The following is a 25496-nucleotide window of genomic DNA, read 5'->3' on the forward strand; positions in this document are numbered from 1 at the left end:
TCTAAGGCTGGCCTGAATCTTCACTTAATGTGGTGACTTTGTACTTTTGACTTGAAGCCAAATAGAATTTTCTGATTTGTTTTGTTTAGAGAAGACTGACACCTTTATGGTCTATGTTTCAGCATTGATCATTCTGTATCCATGTTTTCCTGGAGAGTGGCTCTACCCTTTTACTCTGTAGGTTAGTCTTAGAATTCTAAAAAAATATTCTTGAATTACATTTTAAAATATTTTTCTGTCCCAATCATTGCTACTGCTTTTGAAAGTCATCGTTTCTATATGTAGCACATTCCCCCCCCAGCCCCCAATCCTGACCTCCATTTACTTGTTTTGTCTGGTTAACGTGATGTTTTCCATTTGCAGTGTGATCAGTGACACTTTAACAATTGTTGGTTGTTGTTTTTTTTTTTTTTTAACTCAACTTTCCTGAGCTCTTTCTACTCCTTTTTCTCTGTACCCATCATATATTTTCCTTAAGTCCTACGTTATACTTACCTTGAACTCTTTTGGCTATTTTGTTAATTTTGAAAAATTGTTTGGCATTGTGATTATTATATTTTTCTAGTTGTTTCTAGCCTTCACTTATTACTTTTTTGTATTTGGGGGAGGGGAGATTCTGTACTGGTTCAGTTTGATTGTTTGAATGAATTCTTCTTGGCATGGCGTTTTGCAAGAAGCTTTTGTGAAAAAGGGATCATGGTAATACTATGGGGTGGTAAGAATTCACCTTGGTACACAAGGAAACCCAAGATGCTTTGTTGGATGTGTGAGAGATTTATTTTAGTCATGACTCCAGAGCCAATAAAGATCAACAGCTATAGGAGACTCTTAAATCCCAAGTTTCTCTCCTCCAATCTGTCTCCAATCTCTCCAATCATGCCAAATATGTTTTTGTGTTTCCTTGAGGAGTTCCTGATACATCATGGTACCATATGGCATTTTCCCACTAGCCTGGGCATTCCGTTTCTTCTGTTTTAAAACAAATGATTTTAAAGAAGATCATTGCTTTCGCTCCTCAGATGAAGTTTTTACTTATGAATAACTATGCTCTGCTGGCTGTGTTTGGGATCTGCAGACTTTCTCATTTGGTGTTTTCCCATACCTGTCCCTCCTTTGCTACATTTGGTGGTTCTTCGGCAAATATTAGAGTTTAGGGTTACAATGTCCTGTAATTTTGGAAAGATAAAAGTATTTTTAATTATATTTCCTCAGTTATGCTCATTGTTTTTCAGTGATTTCTAAGAGAAGATAAAGACAGGACTGTAAGTTCTCTGTTCATCGACTTTCAATCCTGGGGGGCTACAATAAATGTATGACTCTTTACTTACATAAAGAGTCCAATAAGGATGATGCTGGGATCCTGAGGTATTTGTAGCATATGAATCTGCTGTCAGCCTCAGAGTTGCTTAAGGTATGTAGCATAGACTTTGAAGAATAAACTCAGTTTTGGCCTCTTGTATGTGTTTGGGAGGCATAATTTACGTACGAGGAAATTCACCAAGTCTTAGTTTTTTTCTTAACTTTTGCTCTTCACAATTTTTCTTTATCTCTCTTATCTCATAATCCCCATTTTTTTTTTATCTTACTTGCTACTGGTGTTGTGTCAAATAGGAAGTTTGGTCACAAATAACGGAAAACCCAACTCAAAATGATTTAAACCAGTAGTTATCGATCTTTAATATGCCATCAAGATCACTTACCCAGAGTTTCTGATTTAGTAGGTTTGGGGTGGTGTCTGGGAATTTGCATTTCTGACAAGTTCCCAGGTAATGTGGATGCTGCTAACTTGAGAATCATACTTTGAGAATCACTGAGGTAAACAATTGGATATATTATCTTGCAGTAAAGGATGGAAGGATGCCTCAGTGGTTTGCTCATGTGATATTTCAACAATACAATTATTATTTCTTCACAAAAACATAGATGATCTACCCTCATGGAGCAAGCTGGTTGTAGCATCTCAGAGCACAACAGCGTTCAGAATCGGGGGTGGGGGGGTGGGGAATAAATACCTGATCCTCTTGTCTCTTCCAGAGCTACTTTTCCATGAAGCACTCTCATTGGTAAAATTAGGCAACACAATCTTTTTAATGCCTATTTACTACAAGGAGGTTGTAACTAGCATTCATTGTTAGATAGGACTAATCAGGACTTCCCTCCTATATCTAGCTCCATTCTGGATAGCCAAATCAGACCAGCGCTTGGGGCTGAAAACAGTGGGGGTTAAGTTGCTCGGATGGGGAAAGTGGCTGTGCTGTTAATTACTGTGTAGGAATGTTTCCTTAGGACTTTTACTGCAGTTTGGGCCCAGTCTTTCCTAGTTTATTTTCATCTGTTTAGGAGTTAAAATCTAAGTGTTAAATGCCACATTAACACCTCCTTGTTAATTAGCATGAACAACAATGTCTCAATTGATTCTTTTAAATTCTCTAGTTCTATTCTTCCTGTCTTTTAGAGTAATCAAACTCTGTACAGTTTTTATGGTATAGTTGTGCAAAATGTGTCCTTCAATATTTACCTTAGTTTTTATTTTTCTTCCCTGTTTCTTTAACAAATATAATTTTTTTTTCTGATTCTGGAACAAACTTGGAATAACCTTTCTTCCGCTGAGATTCTAAGCTGCTGTTTTTGTTACTGTTATAGATATTTCACTGCTTCATTTGCTGATGATTGATTCACAATGACCTGTTTTCTCCAGGTCATACAACTTGTTTGCTTTATAATAACAGGGCCAGAGAATTTTGTAATGGAACTTAACATATGTGAAATAACTATCATATGTCATACTATTATTATTATATAGACATTTTATCAAAGCACACACACACACACACACACACACACACACACTCAGAAGTAATTAGCTTGACGAAAAGTGAACATTCTCATTTTACCACCAATCAGATCAATAAATTGAACAATCCATAGAAGCTTCTTACATATGCCCTCCTAACCAATATCCCTTCTTTTCCACACCAAAGGTGACATAGATTAGTTTTGCCTATTTTTGAACATAATATAAGTGAAATCACGTAGTATGAACGTTTTGTGTCAACGCTTCTTTTGTTCCATCTTATATGTGAGATTGATCCTCTGCCTTTTCATGTGGCTAAGTGCTTGCACACATGTATACTCCTGGTGGTAAGGGGAAGTTCCAGTAGCTTCGTATCAGGCGAATACTTAACTATTTTCTCTTCTTAGCTTCAGCAGTTCTGGTGGGTGTGTATAGTGCTAGTTGTGGTTTTAATCTGCATTTTTCTCATGACTAAAGAGGTGAGAATTTTCATTCCAAATTCATGTCTTTAGTACATATAAGACTATTCAGATTTCTGGGTTTTTGTCATCAGTTTTACTAACTTATGTTTTTATAGTTATCTTTCTTTTCGTCCTAATTTTCATGTATATTGGCCTAAGGTTGTGCATAATAGCTTCCTCTTGTATTCTTAATCTCTTTAAGTTCTGTATTGATGTCAGTTTTTCATTCCTGATATTGTTTGTATTATTTTATTATTTTCTGCTTATTTTTTCTTTGCTAGAATTTTGCTACTCTTATTTGTCCTTCAAAGAACATAATTTGGATTCATTTTTTTTCTTTTGAGGTTTTTTTTTTTAAACTTTTCACTCCTTTTTTCTTTATTCTCTTCTTTTCACTATCTTTGGGTTTAACCAGCTGCTTTTTTTCCTACCTTTTTGTGGTAGATACATCCATAGTTTATTATCAGCCTTTTTTTTTTATCTCTTTCAATATGCGTATTTAAGTTTTAAATTAATTTTGGTTTTCATTTAGTTAAAAACAGTTCTAATATTGAGATTTATTCTTGCCTATGAGTTACTCAGAAGTATAGTGCTTAATCTCCAAACATTTAAGGATTTTTTTTGTGAACCATTTGATGTTATTTTCTAGCTTAATGCAATTTTTTTTTTTAATTTTTTTTTTCGACGTTTATTTATTTTTGGGACAGAGAGAGACAGAGCATGAACGGGGGAGGGGCAGAGAGAGAGGGAGACACAGAATCGGAAACAGGCTCCAGGCTCTGAGCCATCAGCCCAGAGCCTGACGCCGGGCTCGAACTCCCGGACCGCGAGATCGTGACCTGGCTGAAGTCGGACGCTTAACCGACTGCGCCACCCAGGCGCCCCTAGCTTAATGCAATTTTATTCCAAAAGCAAATGATATATAATTTCAACCATTTGAAATTTGTTGAACTTGTTTTATGTCCCTGCATATGGTCGATTTTGTAAATGTTCTACTATTGTAGGATGCAATGTTCCATACAACAATTATATCATTTGTCATTCATGTTGTGCAGATTTCTCTATTTTTACTGATTTTTGTTTGCTTGTCTTATCAAGTATTGAAAGAGGTGTATTAAAATATTCTTTCATGATTATATATATGCTTATATATTTTTTAATTTATTTAATTTATTTAATTTTTTAAATTAATTTAATTTAATTTAATTTATTTCAAGATTATATATATGCTTATATATTTTTTAATTTATTTATTATTTTTTTCTTAGAGAGAGCTTGAGCAGGAAAAAGGGGCAGGGGGAGTGGGAGGGGTGAAAGAGACAGAGAGAGAGAGAAGAGAGAGAGAGAGAGAGAGAGAGAATGAATTCCAAGGAGGCTGCATGCTCAGCAAGGAGCTCTAAGCAGGGCTCCATTCCACGACTCTGGGATCATGACCTGAGCTGAAATCAAGAGTCAGATGCTCAACCAACTGAGCCACCGACGGGTCCCATGATTATATATTTTTGAGTTCTTCTTTTGTGTATTTCAAGTTTTATTTTCTATATTTTGAGATCATGCTCTTAGGTAAATACAAAGTAATATTTTATATCTTCCTGGTAATGTAACCTTTTATTATTAATAACTCCCTACTATTACTTTTTTCTATAAAAATTTGCATGCTACATGCCAAATAATTAGGCTATAAACGACTTTCATATTATATGACTTGGGTGACATTCCACAATTTGCCAGGATTATACACAAAAGAATTGCTGTGCTCCAGGTCTCTGGTGATATTCAGCTGTTTGCTGGATTTTCTGATTACAGAAGTACTTTAAGTATTTCCTTTAGTAAAAACTTTATGATGAATATTTGCCTTTGGGACCTTCAATTTCAAATGAGTCTCATTATTTCATAAGAATCTATCTTAGTCTCCTTGGGCTGCTATAGTGAAGTACCATAGACTTAAACAACGGAAGTTTATTTTCTCATAGTTCAGGAGGCTGGAAGTCCAAGATCAAGGTGTTAGTGTTTGATTTTTTCTGAGACCTCTCTCCTTGGATTGCAGATGGCCATCTTCTCAGTGTAGCCTCACATGGTCTTTCCCTTGTGTGCATGTATCCCTACTTTCTTTGTGTGTCCAAATTTCCACTTCTTAGAAGGACACCAGTCTGAGGGGATTAGGGCCCATCCTAATGGCTCATTTAACCTAATCAAATCTTTGAAGGCACTGTCTCCAAATATTGTCACATTCTGAGATAGTGGGGGTTAGGGCTTCAACATATGAATTTTTGGGGAGCACAGTTCAGCCCACGACAGCATCATGGCATACTATATCCATGACTTAAATTAGTAAGTAGAATGAAGTTTCACTGTGCACTTTCTTTGTTGTTATACATCTTATAAGCTAGTTTATATGATATCCTTTCTTATGCAATACTTTTATGTAATTAAGAAATTTTTGTCTGTATTTTAGGTGCATTTTAAAATTTACAATATCTTATATCTGGATATTCCATGTATTTACTCTTTAATATTTAGCAGCAAATGTTTTCTTTAGCAATTCACATGTAAAATTCACTGATATATTGAAATAGTTCCTTGTATCAAGACATTAAGATAGACCTAACTAATTAGAATATATTTTTTTAATTTTACATAGTTTAGAATCCAGGCTATCACCCATCTTGAGTCAGATCTACTTGTTAAAAAAATGAAAATTGTGGTGTTTTCTTACGAGGCTGATAAGTCAATTCTAAACAGAAATTGCACCCGGATGAACAATGTAGACATCAGTTTTCATTTTTCTTGTTCATATGTTTATCAAAAGTTGAGTGCTATAAATTCCAGCCTGAACGAAAAAGACATCTTAGATGGTATGTCAGATTACTCTGTAGTTTTAAAAAAGAAAACATTTTTTCTTTCTTCTCAGCCTCTCTTTCAATTGGACGAGGCCCATGTGATTGAATTCTGGCCAGTGGAGTTTAGACAAAAATGATGAACACTACTTTCAGGATCAACCAATTAAAACCTTCTATAGTAATCTTCCTCTTTCTTTCACTGTTCTTTGGCAAATAGAGAGTGCCCTATGGATCCAGAGGAGGGCAAAACTGTAATTGATTGGCTCCATGATTGACAATATGAAAGGCTGTTCACTGACCAGGAACATATCACTTATGTGAATGAAAAATAAACTTGATTGTACTAAGCCACTGGGATTTGGGGTCTGATTGTCACAGCAGCAACCATTTACTTAATAGGTACAGATGGTCAAAGTGCAACTTGATATAACTCATGTAACATTCATTGCTGAAAAGCTTTCTTTTGAATATCTTATTATAAAGCACTTCAGAGCACTTTTCCTTAAATTCTTTCTACTTGATTAAAATGCCATCCATATTCTATGTGATGTTCATGAAAAACTCGATATTTCTCCAACCACCTTTTCTCCAGTCTTAACATTCTTCATTTTGTTTTACATTATTTTGCTTCTGGTTTGACTAATTTTCCATTTATTATTCCTCAGACATTCAAAGAATTCCCTCCTCTGTACATTTACTTTCCTGATGTGTCTTCTCCCACATTCTTATTTAAGCTCTGCATTATTGGGAAAGCTTTTGTCACTGCCTTAATCCTCAATGAATTTCTGCAATACTTATTTTTTGAATGATTATTTTGGCACTTACCAAATTGATGCATGGTGTAAGGAGAAAGGAACCTAGTCTTTATCAAGGACACCGAATATACTACCAAGTATTTTAAATCTACTTAATGGCTACAGTCAGTTGAGTGCATAGCATATGCCAAATGCTTGATAGACTCTCATTTAAGCATCAGAATAACCTTATGAAGTAGATCTTTTTCACTCCCACTGTATAGAGGAAAAACTGAGGGATTAAGGAGGGGAAGAAATTTACAAGCCAGTTGGAATCTAACTTCAAAGATTAAGCTTTCCCCACTCTGCCCTGTGTTACTTACCTTTAATGAATAGTGTACGTTTTTTAAATTAAACTTAAAACACATCTTTTATTTTCTATAATCGGAAAGTATACTGTGTACTAAAGTTACTTAATAAGTATTTGGTGATTAGTCACTACATGTCGGTTCATTTCAGAATTGATCTTTATTTTAGGAAAATGTGCTTAAATTTATCCTTGACCTCTGGGTCTACTGAGGTGAACATCTGTGTTCAAATGCACAACACTGGTTCTTTAGTCTGGAATCCTGAGACTCCCACCAGGAATTTCCCTCCATTGTAACCCAAGTTCTAGGTCAGACACTGAAAAATAGATTTCCTGGGATTATTCCATTTTTAAGTAAAGGGGTCAGTGCACACCCAGAGCAAATCTAGACCACGACCATACTGTTAATATTTGTTGAAGTTTGAAGTTCCTATGTTTACTGGTGGGAATCCATCTTGATATTCCAACCTCTATGAAATAATAAACGCTCAGAATTTGCCTGCTTGATTATATAATCTTACACCAATTTCAAATCTATGTTTTTTCTGTAAAAAGGAATTTAGAAGATGTTTAAATGAAGATCAAAATGGAGAGAATCTAATTAGGGCTATATCCAATTACAATCCTACTTTACTTATTTAACATTATTTGAAAGCTCATCTCATATATTTTGGTCGCTGAAAAATACTAAATTATTTTAATTCTTAATAATATCATTACACTCACAATCTGTTATCAGGTTTTCATGAATTTTACATATATTTATTATTTTATGACAATTTATATATTTTATGCATTCCAGTTTTCAGCAGAAAAATGGGTTGTAAATAAAGTAAGTTAATTGCTAATATATATTCCATGACTTTAATGGCCTTTTCTTCCCTGTGGACCATTATTAGTTTTCTCCTAAAACCCTTTTAATTAATCAAAAGAAAATGGGAGATTTCCATTAATATCTGAGCATCTTTTTTACCTTAATTTGTTCTGAAGTGCATATGTGTCGTGAATTGTGAGTTTCTGGGCAGATAGGGGGAAAAGGAACCTCCATGTTTTCTTACGTAAGTGAAAAATGGCCACTTCGTGATCTGACAGCTTATAGTGTTATTGGCCTTTTTTGTCATAAAATGTTTATCCAGGCTTCTTTGCTCTTTTGTTTGATAGTCCCTGGGAACAGAGTGCTCATAAATGTGGCAATATCAGATTCACTGACAGATTTTTAGAAATTATCTAAACCAAAGTTGTATCATTTGAACATTTCATTTGGGTGGAAGGAAGAAAGTAAGCATGTATCACCAAGAACTTCACTTCTCAGTGTATACTCAGCCAGCAGAACTGCAAGTCAAAAGAAATACATGTCATTAACCTATGGATTTCAGAAAAAGAAAACAATAAATGGTCTCTGGGGATTTTGTTCATGGGAAGGATGCTCTATTTAAAATTAATATTCCTGATGCCAGGAATTACAAAAAAGATATAAAGAACCTATTGAGATACTTGAGAATACCAAAGAATCAAATTAAAACACTAACTTATGTGTGTTTTTTTTTCTTTCTTATTTTAATTTGTATCATTCTCCACATATAAGAGATATTATCACTCAAAAACGTAAGTGTTCAGGTGGAACAGAATCCCAAATGAAGGGAGGCTACAGAAACATCAAGAGAGTAGAGTCCATTGTCACTGGGTATTGTGCAACCCACAAACGAAATTACTACTAACGGATCATATCCCAAACTGAATTCACTGGAATAGCAGAAGACAAGTGATAGTCTTTCTGATATCCTGACTGGAAAGATGAGTGTGAGTCTGTACCCAGAATCTAATTACAGGCAAGCCACTAATAAAACCACTAGATACTTGACAATATGAGAGGGAAAATTGTACAAACAGAAAATTTATGACAGTGATCCATAGCACCGCTGCAATAAAGGAATCTAGTTTGAGTGACACTTGCTGAATAGTAATAAAAAATTAGAAGCCCATTCAACCACCCGGGATACTATCAATATTTACTTCTTCTTTGGTTGTCAGTTTCGTGTCATGCCCCCAAACCTCTTTTAAGAGAGAGAGAAAAAAATGTAGGATCTCCTCCCTACATAAATTTAAAGCATAAGTCTTTTAGCTTTTAGGATTTTTTTTTTATTTTTCTGCAGGCAAAGGCAAGGGATTCGCTTTTGTCACTCTTAAGAAAAGCTGCTCTGTAGTTAAGAACACAGTTTTAGAGCCAGAAGGCATAGATTTTTATTCCAAATTTTCCATATGATAGAATAATGTGGTCCTACCTGCTTATGTATTGATTCTCTCATTTTTAATATGAGGATGGCCATAATTACTTGAGGAGGTACTAAGAGAATTAAAGTAGACATTAACTGTAAAGTACAATGTCTTACAAGTAGTAAACACTCAATACATGGTAGCTAAAAAAGAGAGAGACAGAGAGAAGCATTTAATTCTGGTTCTGTAGTAACTTTTAAACAATACGGTCGAAGCATTATCCAAAAGATCAGGTCTTTTTAAAGCAGAAGTAATAGATTACTCTATGAAAAGATATATGCAAAAAAATGATTTTTCTACATAGAATTCTAATTTACTACTGGTTTAATTGCATAGTTTTAATTTAACAACGCCATAATTGAAGATTGACCTTTACTTGTTATTGATCATCAAGGACAAGATTCCTAAGAACATTTCCTAATTCTCACTGTAACATATAAAAGTAAAAATGAAATACACTGGATAAAATATGATGTAAAATGCATGTGTTAAGCAATGAATAATAATTTCTTTAAAAGCAGTTAATCATTGGTTAACATTTTTGTTCTTGAAATAGTAACATTTTTCCCCCAAGTGGATTTGTAAATATGTATCTTTTCCCATTCTTGGCCAAGGATTGAGACCAAAATCAAATTATTACAAGATAATGGCACTGGTCTGGAACATTCCCATCATTTTAGGTATTGGTAGAATTTCAGAAGTCTTTACTGACTGCTCAATTTGGGAAAGTAATATCACTTTTGATGATTGATTGAATTTTAGAAGGCTTTACTGAGGACTAATATTATGGGGTGGGTAAGAAGCGCAAGTCTCTGGTCAGTAACGAAAACCTAAATTAATTCAAAAGTAGCCTAACTGCAGGCTGAAGCAAAGGTACTTCCTCAACATACATGGCATTTAGCATGTAAAAATCAAACAAAGCAAAAACAAAGTGACATAAATTTGACATCATGTTCCACTTAAATATAAAAGCCATTCCTACAAACTTTCACATGACAGATAGCTATATACAATCAATTAATAAGCAATCACAACTTGTTTTTCCTTTTATATGCATTGTGTTTTGCTAAGAGAAGGGAAGAAATATGAAGAGGAAGGAAAGACTTTGAAAGACAGCAAAAATTCATAATTCCACCCTCTTAACTTTTCCTTTTTTCTTGTCAATGGATGGAGAATGAGGCCCCAGAAGATCTCTGTCTCAAGGAATCTAGTTAAGACCTGACTTAGTTCTCATTGTTAGATATGAAATTGGTTATAGACTATGTCCCTGGAGCTCTGTTTTCCTCCACACCATCCTTGAGTGCCAGATGGGCCACTGTTATCTTTCCAATTGCATGGAAAAATAAAAGTAGTAAGTCATGTATTTAGTTCTTTTACTAAATGCCTTGCAATTCCATACACTATTATTCTAAAGGAAATTGGGCTATTTACTAATAAAGTATTGAGTTTTTAAGGAGCAGCAAAGTTTGACATCTTTAAGCAAAAGCTTCACATTACTGGAACAGGAAGACCCCAGTTCAGTGTACCCATAAGAGATATGGCTTCCACACAATCCTTGATAACTCTGTAAATCTCTTATTCTATACATGTACATGAAACTCCTACAGTTTGGGGGGAAAATGCTTCATCTTCAGAGCATCTTGACATGGTGATGACTTTCAGTTGCTCCTTTTTTTGGAGTCTTATATTAGTTGAATTATTTTTAGGTGTGTCTTTTAAAACTTTTATTCATTCTGCTGTTTTGACATTGATTTGATTTTTATTTTACTTCTCTGTACATTCTTTATTAAAACTGAGAACCCCCCAACTTCCAAAATAGGAATGTGGGATGCAGGTTTGGAAACCACTTCTCTGAAATGTCTTGTTCTTCTTTTTAATGTTAGAGGAGAAAATGTTTCACAGTGTAGACTGACATAAACCAATCTCAAATTAGAGGGATCGCTAGAGATCTAATCTCTAACTAGACCTTCTTATACTAGATGGCCCTTCTCTGATGAGGGAAGGATTCTGGCCTTGCCCTCCTTGTCCTAGATTATTGAGCTGGGTGAAAATCTGACCAGGTTAGATCAATCAGATTTGACTGAGAAGACATTTGGAGTTGGGATTCAGAGACTTTAGTTGGGCTCTGGTAGTGGGAGTTCAAAAAGATGGAAAGGGCAGCACGCTATTTTTCATTGGAACATAGGTTCTTTACCTTGCTTATCTAAAATTAGAGACAATAATCCTGAGAGTTTTGGAAGTATTTATATTTTGGTAAGAGCTCCCAAGTTCTTGCATGGATAAAACATGCTAAACAGAAAATGGGTCTGTATCTACATAATAGCCATGATGTATGAACACTGGCAATGGCTAATGTCAATCCACAGGAAGGAGGGATGATCATCAAAGTGACAAACCAGAGTACTGTTTCTACTTGTATTCTTAAGAGTCACATGTTAAAGAAGGGTCTTTTGCTTTTTTTAGTACCATTCACAATGCCCATGCAAAAATAAACTGCTTTCTATTTACAAAGAGTCAATAATGGTATAAAAAGGCAGATAAAGCCTTCTAAGGACGGAAGTCCTCAAAGTCTTACTTTAGAAGTTTTATCTGCTTATGCTCAATTTCCACAGATATGAGTGTTAAATTAAATATGGCCCATGAATTTGGTAACTATTCAGGTCATTTGCCTTTGTCTCTGATACAGCATAAGCTGATATAAACTCTGATATAGCATAGATGTTAGTAATAAACAGCCTGCATTATATTCGATACATATACCTCCAAAATAGCTGTAAAGATGTATAGATGTGTATATAGATGTATAATATATGTATTTTAAAGTGATACATATATACATGAATATAGATAATATATCTAAAAATCTGGGTAAAACACATGAACATAGATAATATTTAAATATATTTCTAGGAACACCTGGGTGGCTCAGTGGGCCGAGTGTCCAACTTCGGCTCAGGTCATGATCTCACAGTGCGTGGGTTTAAGCCCGGGGACGGGCTCTGTGCTGACAGCTCGGAGCCTGGAGTCTGCTGCGGATTGTGTCTCCCTCTCTCTCTGTCCCTCCCCACTCGCGCTCTGTCTCTGTCTCTCTCTCTCTCAAAAAGTAAATAAACATTAAAAAAAATAAACATAAATAAATATGTTTCAACTTTTTTTTTCCTATTAAAGATATAAGAACTTGAGATTTTGCTCATAAAATAGGACTTGGGAAGTCTGTAGGGTAAAACAACAGAAGGTGAAAAAAGCTATCCTCCTTTCTTAAGAACTAGCAGACTAAACTGTGATAAGAAAAGTTCTCTGGCATGGCCTGATTCAAACTGACTTAACCAGATGGAGTCAAACAATTCAAGATACACCATGATAAAAATAAAGATGCCCCAGCACTGTGTTTTCTTCAAAAGTAGTTAAGCATACCCAGCTCCCCTCTTCAACACCTTTTGAAAATATGATAACTGAAAAAACATAGCCTGGTGGCAGATGAACAGAATTCACCAGTGGAATTCAAGGAGGTGGTTAAAAAATATAAAGAAGAAATGGAAGCAACAAAGGGGAATTCTACTGGGAAATTGCCTCGTCGAGGATCCTGACAGAATCTGGAGGTTCTCTTCTGAGTTTGGGACTGATTACCAATCCATTCGATCACACCTTAATCCGCCACCGCTGGGTTGGACCTAGAGCAACACAGATTTTTCTGTACCCCCTGCCAAGAGTCTAATAATCCACATCCTTTCTTTTGAAGGGTAGAAATCTCAATAGGATTGGAAACAAGTCATGGAAAAGGTGCCAGCAGGGGGCTTGTTTCATTATAATAACAAACCAGCTCCTGTTCAGAGAGAAATCACACTGAATTCCTTGCTGTCTTGTCCTAGTTGATTCTTTTTTTTTTTTTAATCCTAAATATTTACCTTAATCCCTTTAAACCAAGGCCCTCCCAAAGGAATAGCTACACTTCTTCCAGTATCTGGAGACCATTCTCTTTTGTGGCATTCCTTTCCTTGTTGCTATGGGTTCACTATTCTCTCTAGAGAGGATTTTTTTTTTTTTTTTTGCTTCCTTACTTCCTGGCTCTACATTTCATTTTCATTCTAAACTGATAACTTGAATTTACTTTTCTTCTTCATGTGGGCTTTTTTCCAAAACCTGAATATGGAATCCTTTAGATATAGACAATCTGAAATAGCTAAGTAGGGTAAATATTTATCTATATTATTGATGTAGATTGTGGTCAAATCCTGACAGAATAAGACATTCATACTGGGCTTTCTGCTTACATCATCCTTGATTTAGCCACAGAATCACTGTCATCCTCACACCAATCAAGTAGCAACAAACGGATTCTAGTAGTTCTGAATATATAGCATTCTCTGGGCAACGGTGTTTAAACCAAATTGCCCTTCTCTGAAGATGAAGTGAACCCTGGCCTTGCCTTACTGGCCCCAGCTTATTGAAGTGGGTAGGCATCTGACCCAGGCTGGATCAACCAGATTTGATGGAGAAGACATTTGGTGTTCAGAGATGCTAGTTAGGTTCTGATGGTATTTGAACTGAGTGGGAATGCTGCCCTTAAGGACAACTGTGTTCTGTGCCTGGTGAAGCAGTTGAGAACTGATGTGAAAGGAAAGAAAAATTAGGCTGATATTCAGGGACTAACAGGGAAGAATGCAGGGTCCCTCAGAGACAGAGAAGAAATCAATTATAAACTTGTGATAGTATCAGTTTATAGTCCTAGTTCCTAGTGAAGCCCCCATACTTGTTTACTTTGGGATCTATGAGATAGCCTTGTGTCCCTATAATAAATCTACCTTTTTAATTACACTTGCTTGATTGGGCTTCTGTTACATGAAACAGAAATACCTAGGAACCAGTCAATTGGTTTCACGATGGTCATTGAATCATACCATGTCTTAGCTAGATTAAAGATATCTAATTTGGGGCTCCTGGGTGGCTCAGCCAGTTAAGCCTCCAGGTTCAGCTCAGGTCATGATCTCACAGTTCATGGGTTTGAGCCCCACATCGGGCTCTGTGCTGACAGCTCAGAGCCTGGAGCCTGCTTTGGATTCTGTGTTTCTCTCTCTCTCTGCCCCTCCCCTGCTCACACTCTGTCTCTTTCTCTCAAAAATAATAAACATTAAAAAAAAAAAAGATAGCTAATTCAGCTCACTCATTTTGCACAGAGAAAACTGAGACCTATGAAAAATGTGCTTATGGTTGAAAAAAGGTAATTAATGGCAAAATGGAGGGTAGAAATATAACGAGTGCTAAGAAGGGTTGGCAACACACAACGAAAAACATGATCAGGGAAGAGCCCTGGAACTCAAGTCAGAATGTGAACACTAGTCCCTTCTTAAAGACTCACTAGCTGTGTTACCTTGAGTTTGTTTTTTTGGAGCTTTGGGTTTACATCTGTTAATAAGGAGTTGGGACATATGTTCTATCTGGTCCTTTTTTTTTTTTTAATGTTTATTTTCGAGAGCGAGAGAAAGCATGAGTGAGGGTGGGGCAAACAGAGACGGGGGACTGAGGATCCCAGAGGGCTCTGCGCTGAGAGCCCAGTGTGGCATTGGAACTCATAAACCCAGTAGATCATGGAAGTCAGACGCTCAACTGACTGAGCCACCCAGGCACCCCTATCTAGTCCGTTCTAACTCTAAAATCATATGATTCTCAGCAATGTCCCCAAACACAAAGTGAATTGGGTATCATAAGTAATTATCTAGAAAATGTGAATATGAACGTGGTTGCTTGGGGAGGAAATAAACTAGTTCACATAGGTGAGTGTCCAAGTGTTAAAATGGAAGCATTATTTTACAGTTCAAAACTTCCTGCTCAAGTCAATCAGGGGGCCACCAAGGTAGTAGTTTTACTTTGTGGGTTTTTTATTTTTCATACCAAATCAAGTAGTAAACTGATTATATGTGCAGCCAGTGGGTTTGTATTGAGAATCTGTCTGGAAAGCATCCAGAATCAGCTGCATGCCAAAATGACATTCCTTCTTCCAGATAGTAGGGACATTGAAAGGTTAACTGTAAATGATTTTGGGCTCCTTGCTCTTTGAAGAAATAGAATAAACGAAAATAAACCAATCTCTCTCTCTCTCTCTCTCTCTCTCTCTCTCTCTCTCTCTCTCCCCTACCCTCCCTCCTTTCTTTCCTTTTTTATTTCTTCTTTCCTGGCTAATGATATGTTTGTAGAATGAGTGAAAGTATGAGGGCTTTTCTTATTTTTCCTTAGGAAAGATAAAGAACAAAGAGATTGTCAATGGAGTGCAAATTTTCCATCTCCAAAATTTTAAACTCCTGACAACACATAAAATACATGCTTATCAGCATATACATGGGACCTGAAACAGCATAAAATTACCTCCATAATATATACCATATACCATCAAATCCCCTCTGCTAGCGTATTCAGATAATTTCCCAGTGGGTTACATCTCTGTCTGATTTCCTCTCCCTGCCCCTTCCCGAAGCCCTTCTCATCTGTCTCACGCTTTGACTAGTCTACTGAATTGTCTCATTTGTCAGTCGGTAATAAATCTCTGTTACCACATTCAGTAACCTTTCCTCAGGTTGAAATTCTCTTCATCACATTTGCCAGTTTCATACATTTGCCACTTTTCCTTCTTAGAACTCTTTAGTTTGTGCTTCTTTGTAATTTCATACTTCAGTTAAATCTGACCACTCCTCCTTTCTGTGTTCGTTGATTTGTCCTCCTCTTCTTATTCCCTAAATATGGACATTCTGAAATGTCTTACCTTGTTCTTTTCCACCCCTGATAAGCTCTGTGGGTGTTTCATCAGGTCCTGTGATTTATCTTAAACTATCATTCAGTGAAGTGTGGAGGAGACTGGGTGTCCCTGGGAGAAAAAGTAGTGAGGAATCTAGAGGCCAAATATCTCGCTCTTGAATTTAAAGTCTTTGGGCATCTTTCTTCAGCTAAGTTTAAGTTGTATCTCCTGTTACCTATCCCCTATTTTAGAAATTTTATCTCCCTTTTTCATTTCTCTAATATGTCTTGTGTTTTTATACATATTGCTCTTCCTTAGAGTCCCCTCTGTGTCATCTGTAGTTGAGAAATCCTACCTGTTCTTGAAGATCCAATAAAAATAGGTTTTTTATTCATTCTACAAACTTTTTAAAAAATGCTTAATATGTTCCAGTATTTGTACAGTGTGCTGAGGAAGCAAATTAATGACATAGTCCCTATTAAAATGGAAATATACTATGTGATGTAATATATAATATGTAATATATAGCTATATACTATAGAACATATCATCGTAATGAGATACAGTAGCACACATACTAATCCAGCCTGGGAAACGTCCTCTGGAAGGGTTACTCTGAAGGAAAAGTAGAAATCTGCCAGGTTAGGAGCACCTGGGTGGCTCAGTTGGTTGAGCGTCCAACTCTTGGTTTCAGGTCAGGCCATGATCTCATAGTCATAGCTTAGGACGCTCTCTCTCCCTCTCTCTGTGCCTCTCCTCCGCTTGCATGTGCTTTCTCTCCCCCCACCCCAAAAAAAGTCTACCAGGTTAAAAAAATGATTGGGGTGTTGGATTTTTTCCATGCAAAGAGGCAGCAAGTTTATTAAAGCACCCAGATTATGTGAGAGAGCACAGAATTCTAAGAGTATATTAAGCAGTTTGCTCTAGGCAGAAATGATCTTTTCCCTCTCCAAAGTATTATTCATGCTATACATAGGGCATTTTTAACGTGCTGCTTGCATTTTGGTTTCGTCTGTTTCTCTCTAATTCTTACAAAAAGCAAAGATTATGTTGTATGTCATTATGCATGTTTCTCTTCCCAGCGAGCAGTATAAACTTCATAGATGGTCAATATGAGACAAATGCCAGCTGAATGATGCAGAGGTGGCATCGACCGAGTATGTTAGTTCTCATTCACAGGTTTAGTCCTCTAGACTGAGGCAAATAAAAAACTGACCTTTCCAGGGGCACTGCATCACTCAAACAAAAGTGTGAAACTACAAGCAAACTTTATAAAAAGAAAGGTGGAGGTTTTTGACGGATTTTTTACTTAAACAAAAGGGCACATCAGGATCTGTGGATTTTTACATGGAGCTTTTTGGGTTTCTTCAGTACAGGAAAATGAAAAGTTATGCAGAAATTCAAAAGTTATTGTGACTGGCGTCTTGAAAAGGAATGACACTTACAGGATTCTCTTAAATGTAGGAATGTCATGATAAAATTTCTATTACTGGAATGCTATAATTTTAAACTTCTGGAGTTTTAAAGGTTAGGAAATTCATACAGAAAGCTGACCAAGCACCTTAATTCTGCCACTTTGGCCACTGTTTGGATTACTTATAATCCACCTTTGGAGAAGTCCACACCTCTAAAAGCTTATTTTTGAGTGTTATGAAAGCGAACTGAGGTCCTCCTGATAATATTGTTTTGTTAAGTATCTGACATTTTCTCTTCAGAAAATAAGAACAAAATGTGATGAAAGCAGAACAAAAATGGACATTTTATTGTGTTCACATTTTTCTCAGTTCTGCCCCCGACCCTCTTCACCACCACCCCACTGAAGCTGTGAACCCAGTGTCAATCAGGACCATATCCTTGCCTTTTGGCTAGTGTTTTTAAGGCTTTCAGGGTCCTAAAGGGCCCCAGGTATTGGTAATTGGTGGCCGCTAGCAAAGGCAACTTCCTTTCAGAAAAGAAATCTAAATTAAAAATTCATGAACCCATGAATTGGTAGACTAAAACCCGAAAAGTCAAAGGATATAAATGGAAATCAAATTGTCAATGATAATCTTCGCCTGTTTTCCTCACATACATACCGAATCTTAGCAGCTAATGTTATGACTGCCTAAAATTTCAAGTCTGAGAGGTGGGTATGTAAGAATCTGAAAATATATAATGCTATTTTAGAGTGTGTCTGCTTTTCAACATCCTATAGCAAGTTTTATCGTTGTTTATTTCTTTAAAATACTATCCACATTGTTCCTGCTCTGCATTTGCAGTGAATCAAGAGCTCACTCTATTGGATTTTTGATTGTTCATTCAAAACCTCTGTTCTGTGGCATAAATTAAGAGCAGCGTGCGCAAGTTTGGCGGTTTTACTTGTATCATGTTTGTATTGTGAGTCAAGGTGTGCACTGATCAGCTGCCATCACTGTTTAGCATCTCTACGAGGCTAGGTTGTCAGGTTACTACCGTCTGTTACTTCATGACTCCCATTCTCCAAAATGTTCTGATTATCCAAGACTTAAGTTGAAGGTATTATGAATGGCAGGAGGGCTCTACCATTTCCACTCCAGGTTGCTAACGGTGGGGACTCTAACTGTGCGACTCCAATTCCCTAATTGCTTGGCATATTACAACATTCCCCTTTATTTGTTATTTAAAAATTAATCCTCACTGATCACATTGGAGTTTTTCTTATAACGTTATTCATAACCGTGGTTGGAATGCAAAATAACATAATCATAATTTCTGTGTCTGTTTTTTAAAGAAATACTAATCAATGAACAAGAGAGAAAGGAAAGAAGGCCCCCAAGTAATGGAGAGAGTAAAATTATAAACGTTTCAAGAGGATAATCCTCTTTATGTCTTACAAGATGATAAAAGAAATAATATCCCTTCAAGTATCTGGTGGGTGTCATCTACTTCATCTCTAATCCTTACAGCAGTCCTTCAAGTTCAAGGATTATTACTACTATTCTACAGACAAAGAACTCAGGCTGAGGGGTTAGTGGTTTGTAAGGGGTTAGGGCACTGAGTTGGATGTGCCAGAATCTCAATTTATTCTCAGGTGCGCCTGACTCGAAATTTTGTTCTCTTTCCATCATGGCATACAGCCTCCCGTGTATCTTATGTTCAGTCAAAAAGACCTCAAAAATAAGGTCTGACCCCATCTAAGCTCTGGGTTAGGGACGTGTTGACTCTGTGTGTTTCTTTGTACCATTTTCATCATTACCAGACATACAAAATTTATATGTATATATATAAATATATTTGTGTGTATATATATATTATATGTATATAATATATATAAATAATATATAAATAACATATATTATATATATTATATATTATATATATTATATATAATATATATAATATATATAATATATATATATATATTTGAAGGGCTCCTGGGGGGGGGCTTAATCATTTAAGAGTCTGACTTCTGCTCAGGTCATGATCTATGGTTCATAGGTTCAAGCCCCTGCATTGGGTTCTGTGCTAACAGCTCAGAGCCTGGGGCCTGCTTCAGATTCTGTGTTTTCCTCCCTCTCTGCCCCTCCCCAACTTGTGCTCTGTCTCTGTCTCTCAAAAATAAATAAATGTTAAAAAAATTAATATAAAAATATATATATATATTTGGAATTCTCCTTTCTTTTCAGAGTGTTTAACATATCCAAATTAAAAACAACAATAACAGCAACAGCAAATTTTGCCAAGAGGAAACTTGGAAGTTGAAGTGATTTGGTGAGCATATGGCAAAGTAAACCCCTTCCAGGCTATGAGCAGTTATTACGAAAAGGAGTAAATAATTTAAAAAAATTATGAGCAGAAAGGCATAACCCTAAAAGTGGCATAAAATATTGCATTAAGTCAATTTTTGAGGAATTGGCATAAATATTAGCATAAAATATTGCATTAAGTCAATTTTTAGGAAACCTGAAAAATAATAGGTATTGGAGTAATCCACAGGAAATAAAAATATCCATATACTAAAGCAAGGATAACTAGGCTTAAAACCTTGTAATCTTTATTCCAGGTGTTGGAAAACTAAATCTGCATAGTAATTATGAATAAGGTTTTGCAACCTCTTAAATAAACAAATAAATACCTTTAAGTTTCATAAATTAATATTTTCATTAATAAAAGCAAATGGTGCCAGAGAGGAAGAAATAAGAGAGTTGAAATTCTGTGCTATGACTTCCACTTAATTTAGTAAAACATATTACAGAATGCTGTGTAATGGAACCAGGTTACCTTTGGTATGCTTAGAGATCAGGATTAAGATTTTGACAGCATAAAATTATGAGACAACCATCCCACTTATTTAAATCAGACCCTTTTTCATAATACAGTGTTTTCATCTATGGCTCTGGGGATCAGAAGAGTTTCATGGCACAGTCAGGAAATGACATCAACTGTATTCAGTGAGAGGGGGTCATAAGCTAAAGAAAGAAAAAAATTATTCAAATTAATCTCTTTTCTGAGTTTAGTACAGTACCTAGTGACAGAGTAGGTATTCCTTAATGAATAGTGGACATCTATCATGTGTTTGTCACTATTCTAGGAATTGAGACAAATTAGAAAGACAGTTACTGACTTCAGAGGGCTAACAGTCCACTTTAGGGAATAAAAATAAACCATAAAACATGATGCAATATGTAGTTTATGAAAAAGTTACTCACAGGATACTAATGAAAGAGGAAATTTAAGTAACCCAAATTGCAGAGGGAGTTTTGGAATGGTTTTTCTGTGTTTGATCTGAGTGTTAAAAAAAAAAAAATGTGTAGGTATTAACAAAAGGGAGGAAATAAGGGGAAAGCTGTCCAGATGGAGACAAGAATGATCAAGTGTTTTTGTGTGCCTGAGACATAAGTGTATGTTGATGAATGACCAGAGATGAGCTAGAAAGGTAGACAATGATTACATCATGAAAGAAGTTACTAAAAAAGGAGGGGGGAGGATTTTATTTTCAATATGATTGGGTAGAATTGGAAGTTGTAAATTGAGGGAACATAATCAGATTTGTATCACACATACATCATTCTCAAGGCTGGCTGTGGAGTTATGAGTTCAAGACTTGAGAGTGAGGCTGTTTAAATGACCTAAGGGAAAAATCATATGAATCTTCTACACTAGGACGATGACAAAATGTAGACAGGAAGAGCTAGATTTTCCCCCTATAAAGAAAATAAAAATCTTCATGTCATCATTTATTGAGATTCTGGGGATCGTTTTTTCACTCCGTTTAAACTAGCACACCTTGAATGCTCCAGAAGTTAGTATGAAGAGTGGAGAGATACTGAAAGAAATAAAAAATTAAAATATGTGGGATTAATTTGATGTGGGGGACAGTTTTCAGGTGTCAGGGAAACTGATATTAGAGGCTAGAAGAAAGGCAATCCATGTTTTGTGGTGATGGAAGTCTGATATGTTACTTGGAATATGAAGGAAGGAAGACAATAGACCTAATCAGTTTGCATGACATGACTATGAGATCATGGCCTGACCTGAAACCAAGAGTTGGACGCTCAACCAACTGAGCCACCCAGGTGCTCCTAACCTGGCAGATTTCTATTTTTCCTTCAGTACCAGGCTTAAGAGTAACCCTTCCAGAGGACCTTTCCCAGGCTGGATTAGTATGTGTGCTACTGTATCTCCTTACCATGATATGTTCTATAGTATATAGCTATATATTACATATTATATATTACATCACATAGTATATTTCCATTTTAATAGGGACTATGTCATTAATTTGCTTCCTCAGCACACTGTACAAAGGGAAAGAATTGGCTATAGAATGTTAGTAGGATACATTGACTGCTTTTGGGAGCATTTGACAAGACACTAGGAGAAAGAGACAAGCTTAGAAAATAACTGGACAGTTTGCAAGTAGGACTGAAAGAGTATAGAGTCCAGAAATTACAAGAGGCAATTCTTTTTAAACTCCAAACAGTAAAAGCCAAAAAATTGAGAAGCAGCTTACACCACAAAGACCTATTAAAACTCATCCTAGAAACAAAGATAAAACCATGGCTATCATATCTATGGTTAAAGCTTCTACATGGATTAAGGAGTGACCACCAAATCTTTTCAGTTCAAAGAAAAATCATTTACAGAAAGGAGAATAGGGTATGGCTCTATCACTGAAGCCATATGACTTGCAGGTATGTGCAGTTAAGTCAAGGGAGTGAGGCATGTTTTGAAGGAAATTCTTGGTGTAGCTGTTGGCATGTATAGCTATTGAGCACAAGAGAAAAAGACACCAATGAGTAAGACACTAGCTTCTGGATTGACAAGATTTAATGACTGCTTGATACTTAAGATGATCCTATGGCCTCTCACTTTCAGTCCATAGGAAGAGGACTGAGAAGCTGTGTGGCCTGCCAGGGTGGCCTGTTCATCAGTGTCTCCTTGAAAATGACCAGAGAGTATAAGGGACAAAAATCAGAGGTAAGGACCATGGAGAACCCTGAACTAGAGAACTTTCTCCAGGGAAAAGAATTTGGGCCTGATCAAGAAGCATCCTACTCTAGGCTAGGTGCTGTGGATCAATGTCTAGTGCGTGTCTCTCACTCTCCCCCTTTCTGAATAGGAGTGTTTACTGCAGTTCTCTTGCTCCTGTTCCAACATTTCTTATTGGTTGTGGAAGATACAGATATCTTGCCCTTTTTCATGTATAGTTTCCCAGATGAAGAGAAAGGCAGCCTGTGTGCGATGTACGCATTCTTGCATATAAACTCCATGTGGAAACCTCCATGGATAGCCCAGAGCTTGATGCCATGACTGTATGGAATTTGGGAGTTTTCTCACCTATAGAAAAGATGAGCATATTTTTCTGCAGAAAGAAGGATGAACCAAACATTTGGTGACCCAGAAGGTCAGATCGTAATGGACATTGCTGATATTTGTTAAACGTAGGTTCTTTTTCCTCCTGTCTCCCTTGTGATTGCATTGTACCATGTGACTAGTCCTGGCCAGTAAGTTGTGAGTAAAAGAGTAATGTATCATTTTTAGAGTGGAGGCCTTTCTGAAGACATTTTTTTTTGTCCTCTGACACAGTGAATATGAATATTCAAAGTGTTCTCTGTTTTGTCAGCCTGGATCAGAGTGAAAAGATACAGAGCCTCCAGTCACTGTAGATTTTTAGCATGAATGTGCAATGTTCAATAAAGCTTTCTTGTTCTAGGTTACAAAGATTTGGGGATTCTGTGATACTGCAGCATAACCAATCATCCCTGGTAGACACTGGGTCACCAATACATATATTTATTTCAGTTCTTTCTTTGAGTACGTACAAAGGAGCCAACAAAACTCCAAATCAAAAAGGGTGTGGAAAATTGCTCACGTCATAAAACTTTCCTGCCCCCAGGGTGGTTCAGTCGGTTGAACATCCAACTCTTGATTTCAGCTCAGGTCATGGTTTGTGAGTTCGAGCCCTATGTTGGGCTCTGCACTGTTGGTGTAGAGCCTGTTTGGGATTCTCTCTCTCTCTCTCTCTCTCTCTCTCTCTCTCTCTCTGCCCCTCCCACATGTTCTTGTGTGCACATGCTCTCTTTCAAAATAATAAATAATTTTTTTAAAAAATACAAAACTTTACTTTCAACCCCCTTTCCCCATCCCCACAGCCCAAAGAAAGAATTAAATTTCAATTCCTTAAGATAAAAAAATTTAAAAAAGAGCCAACATATACCTATTTGAAAGAATGAATGAATGATGACACATAGTTGCACTAACGTTCATGTTTAAAGGGTTTGATATTTTTCTGTGGAATTGTGTTTAGAATTAGTTTCTTTCAAAGCAATGTTCCCTTTAGTTGGTAAGTCTTCTTTAAAAATAGGAACTGACCTGTCAATTTCTGAGAAAATATTTGACACTATGTGGTCTGTTTGAATAATTTATTGTCCCGCGTTTTTCTTCTTCATTTTCTTGTGCATCTGTTTGACAGAACCTATGGCACATCTAGAACACTGGCAGAAATGGGATGGGCAATGTGATTTTAGCCGATAAGGAAGTTACACCAAAGTGAGGCTTCAATATGGTTGAGTAAGCCAAGCAGTTATATCTGTGACAGTGTTCCAAGGCACTGGGTTAAAAGAGTGCAGTGTGGGGGCGCCTGGGTGGCGCAGTCGGTTAAGCGTCCGACTTCAGCCAGGTCACGATCTCGCGGTCCTTAGGTTCGAGCCCCGTGTCAGGCTCTGGGCTGATGGCTCAGAGCCTGGAGCCTGTTTCCGATTCTGTGTCTCCCTCTCTCTCTGGCCCTCCCCCGTTCATGCTCTGTCTCTCTCTGTCCCAAAAATAAATAAACGTTGAAAAAAAAAAAAGTGCAGTGTGGCTGAGAACTGGGTAGCCCCAGATAAGAGGGAAGAAATTGGTGAGGGAAGAAGAGATGGAGAAGTAACAGGCTCCAGAATTTCATATTTCTCTAGAGGGTAACAGGGTCCCTAAAGGACTTCAGGCAGAGAGGCGGGGCGTGTTTCACACTTGCAATTTAGAAAGATCCTGCTTACCGTGTTTTGCGTATTCAGCATCTTTTCTACCTTCCAGATACCTCCTCCTCAATTCTATTTAACACTAGTAACTGAGTACAAACCTTCCAGAAAAGGAGTAAAGAGGATGTGCCCTGAATTTTCTTCTTCAGATATAGTATCCATTAAAAGTGCTACTGAAAGTCTCAATCTGGATTTTAATGGTAGCTGTACCCTGATTCAGAGTCACAGTTCAACAGCTTGAGATTTTATTCTTGCCTCTAGTTTGTCAGAAAGTGAGGCATCTGAGCTATCTGCAGCTAACCCTTGCAAACAAAATCGCTTCTTTATTTTGTGTAGTTGTGACACTGATTCTGCCACTGTAAGGACTAGTTTACAAGAAAAATGGATCCTGAGGGACAGGGTCAAGGATGCCTCAATAATGTGCTGCCTCTTTATCATGTTATAATGTGGGGGCAGAATATTATAAATTCATTGCAAATCCTACATTTTTTGGACTGACTTGTTATGGGTCATCCAGAAATTTAAAATTTGAGGTTGTGGCTTGCTTTCTATGAAGTGTAAATCTTGCCAAAAATCTCTTCTACATGCTAAATTCATTTGACAATGATTTAAAAAGCATTGGTAGAATCTAGACTGAGCCATCTGAAGATTTGTTCATAGAAATGAAATTTGAATAGAATGCTATCAATTAATTTGGATACTGGTTCTTGGCATATGGAAACTAGCTTGGTGCCTTTTGAACCCAAGCCCCCTATTTTTTAAAGTATTTATTTATTTTGAGAGAGAATGAGAGAATGGAGTAGGGGCAAAGAGAGAGGGAGA

The 25496-nt window shown here is 36.6% G+C and overlaps 1 long non-coding RNA gene across 2 annotated transcripts in view; it reads left to right on the top strand.

The window, feature by feature from the left end:
- Positions 1 to 25496, top strand: part of LOC123379670 — a 228952-nt gene that overhangs the window by 129262 nt on the left and 74194 nt on the right. Inside the window, exons 1-2 of one of the 2 annotated variants that reach the window (XR_006584433.1) lie at positions 19840 to 19926; positions 22534 to 22635. The exons of the other annotated variant lie outside the window; for it this stretch is intronic. This is a non-coding gene — a long non-coding RNA (uncharacterized LOC123379670). Of the gene's footprint in view, positions 1 to 19839; positions 19927 to 22533; positions 22636 to 25496 lie in introns of those variants that run through there. 2 annotated transcript variants of the gene reach the window in all.

The sequence above is a fragment of the Felis catus genome, chromosome C1 (genome assembly GCF_018350175.1).
Source record: "Felis catus isolate Fca126 chromosome C1, F.catus_Fca126_mat1.0, whole genome shotgun sequence".
NCBI classification, from domain to species: domain Eukaryota; kingdom Metazoa; phylum Chordata; class Mammalia; order Carnivora; family Felidae; genus Felis; species Felis catus.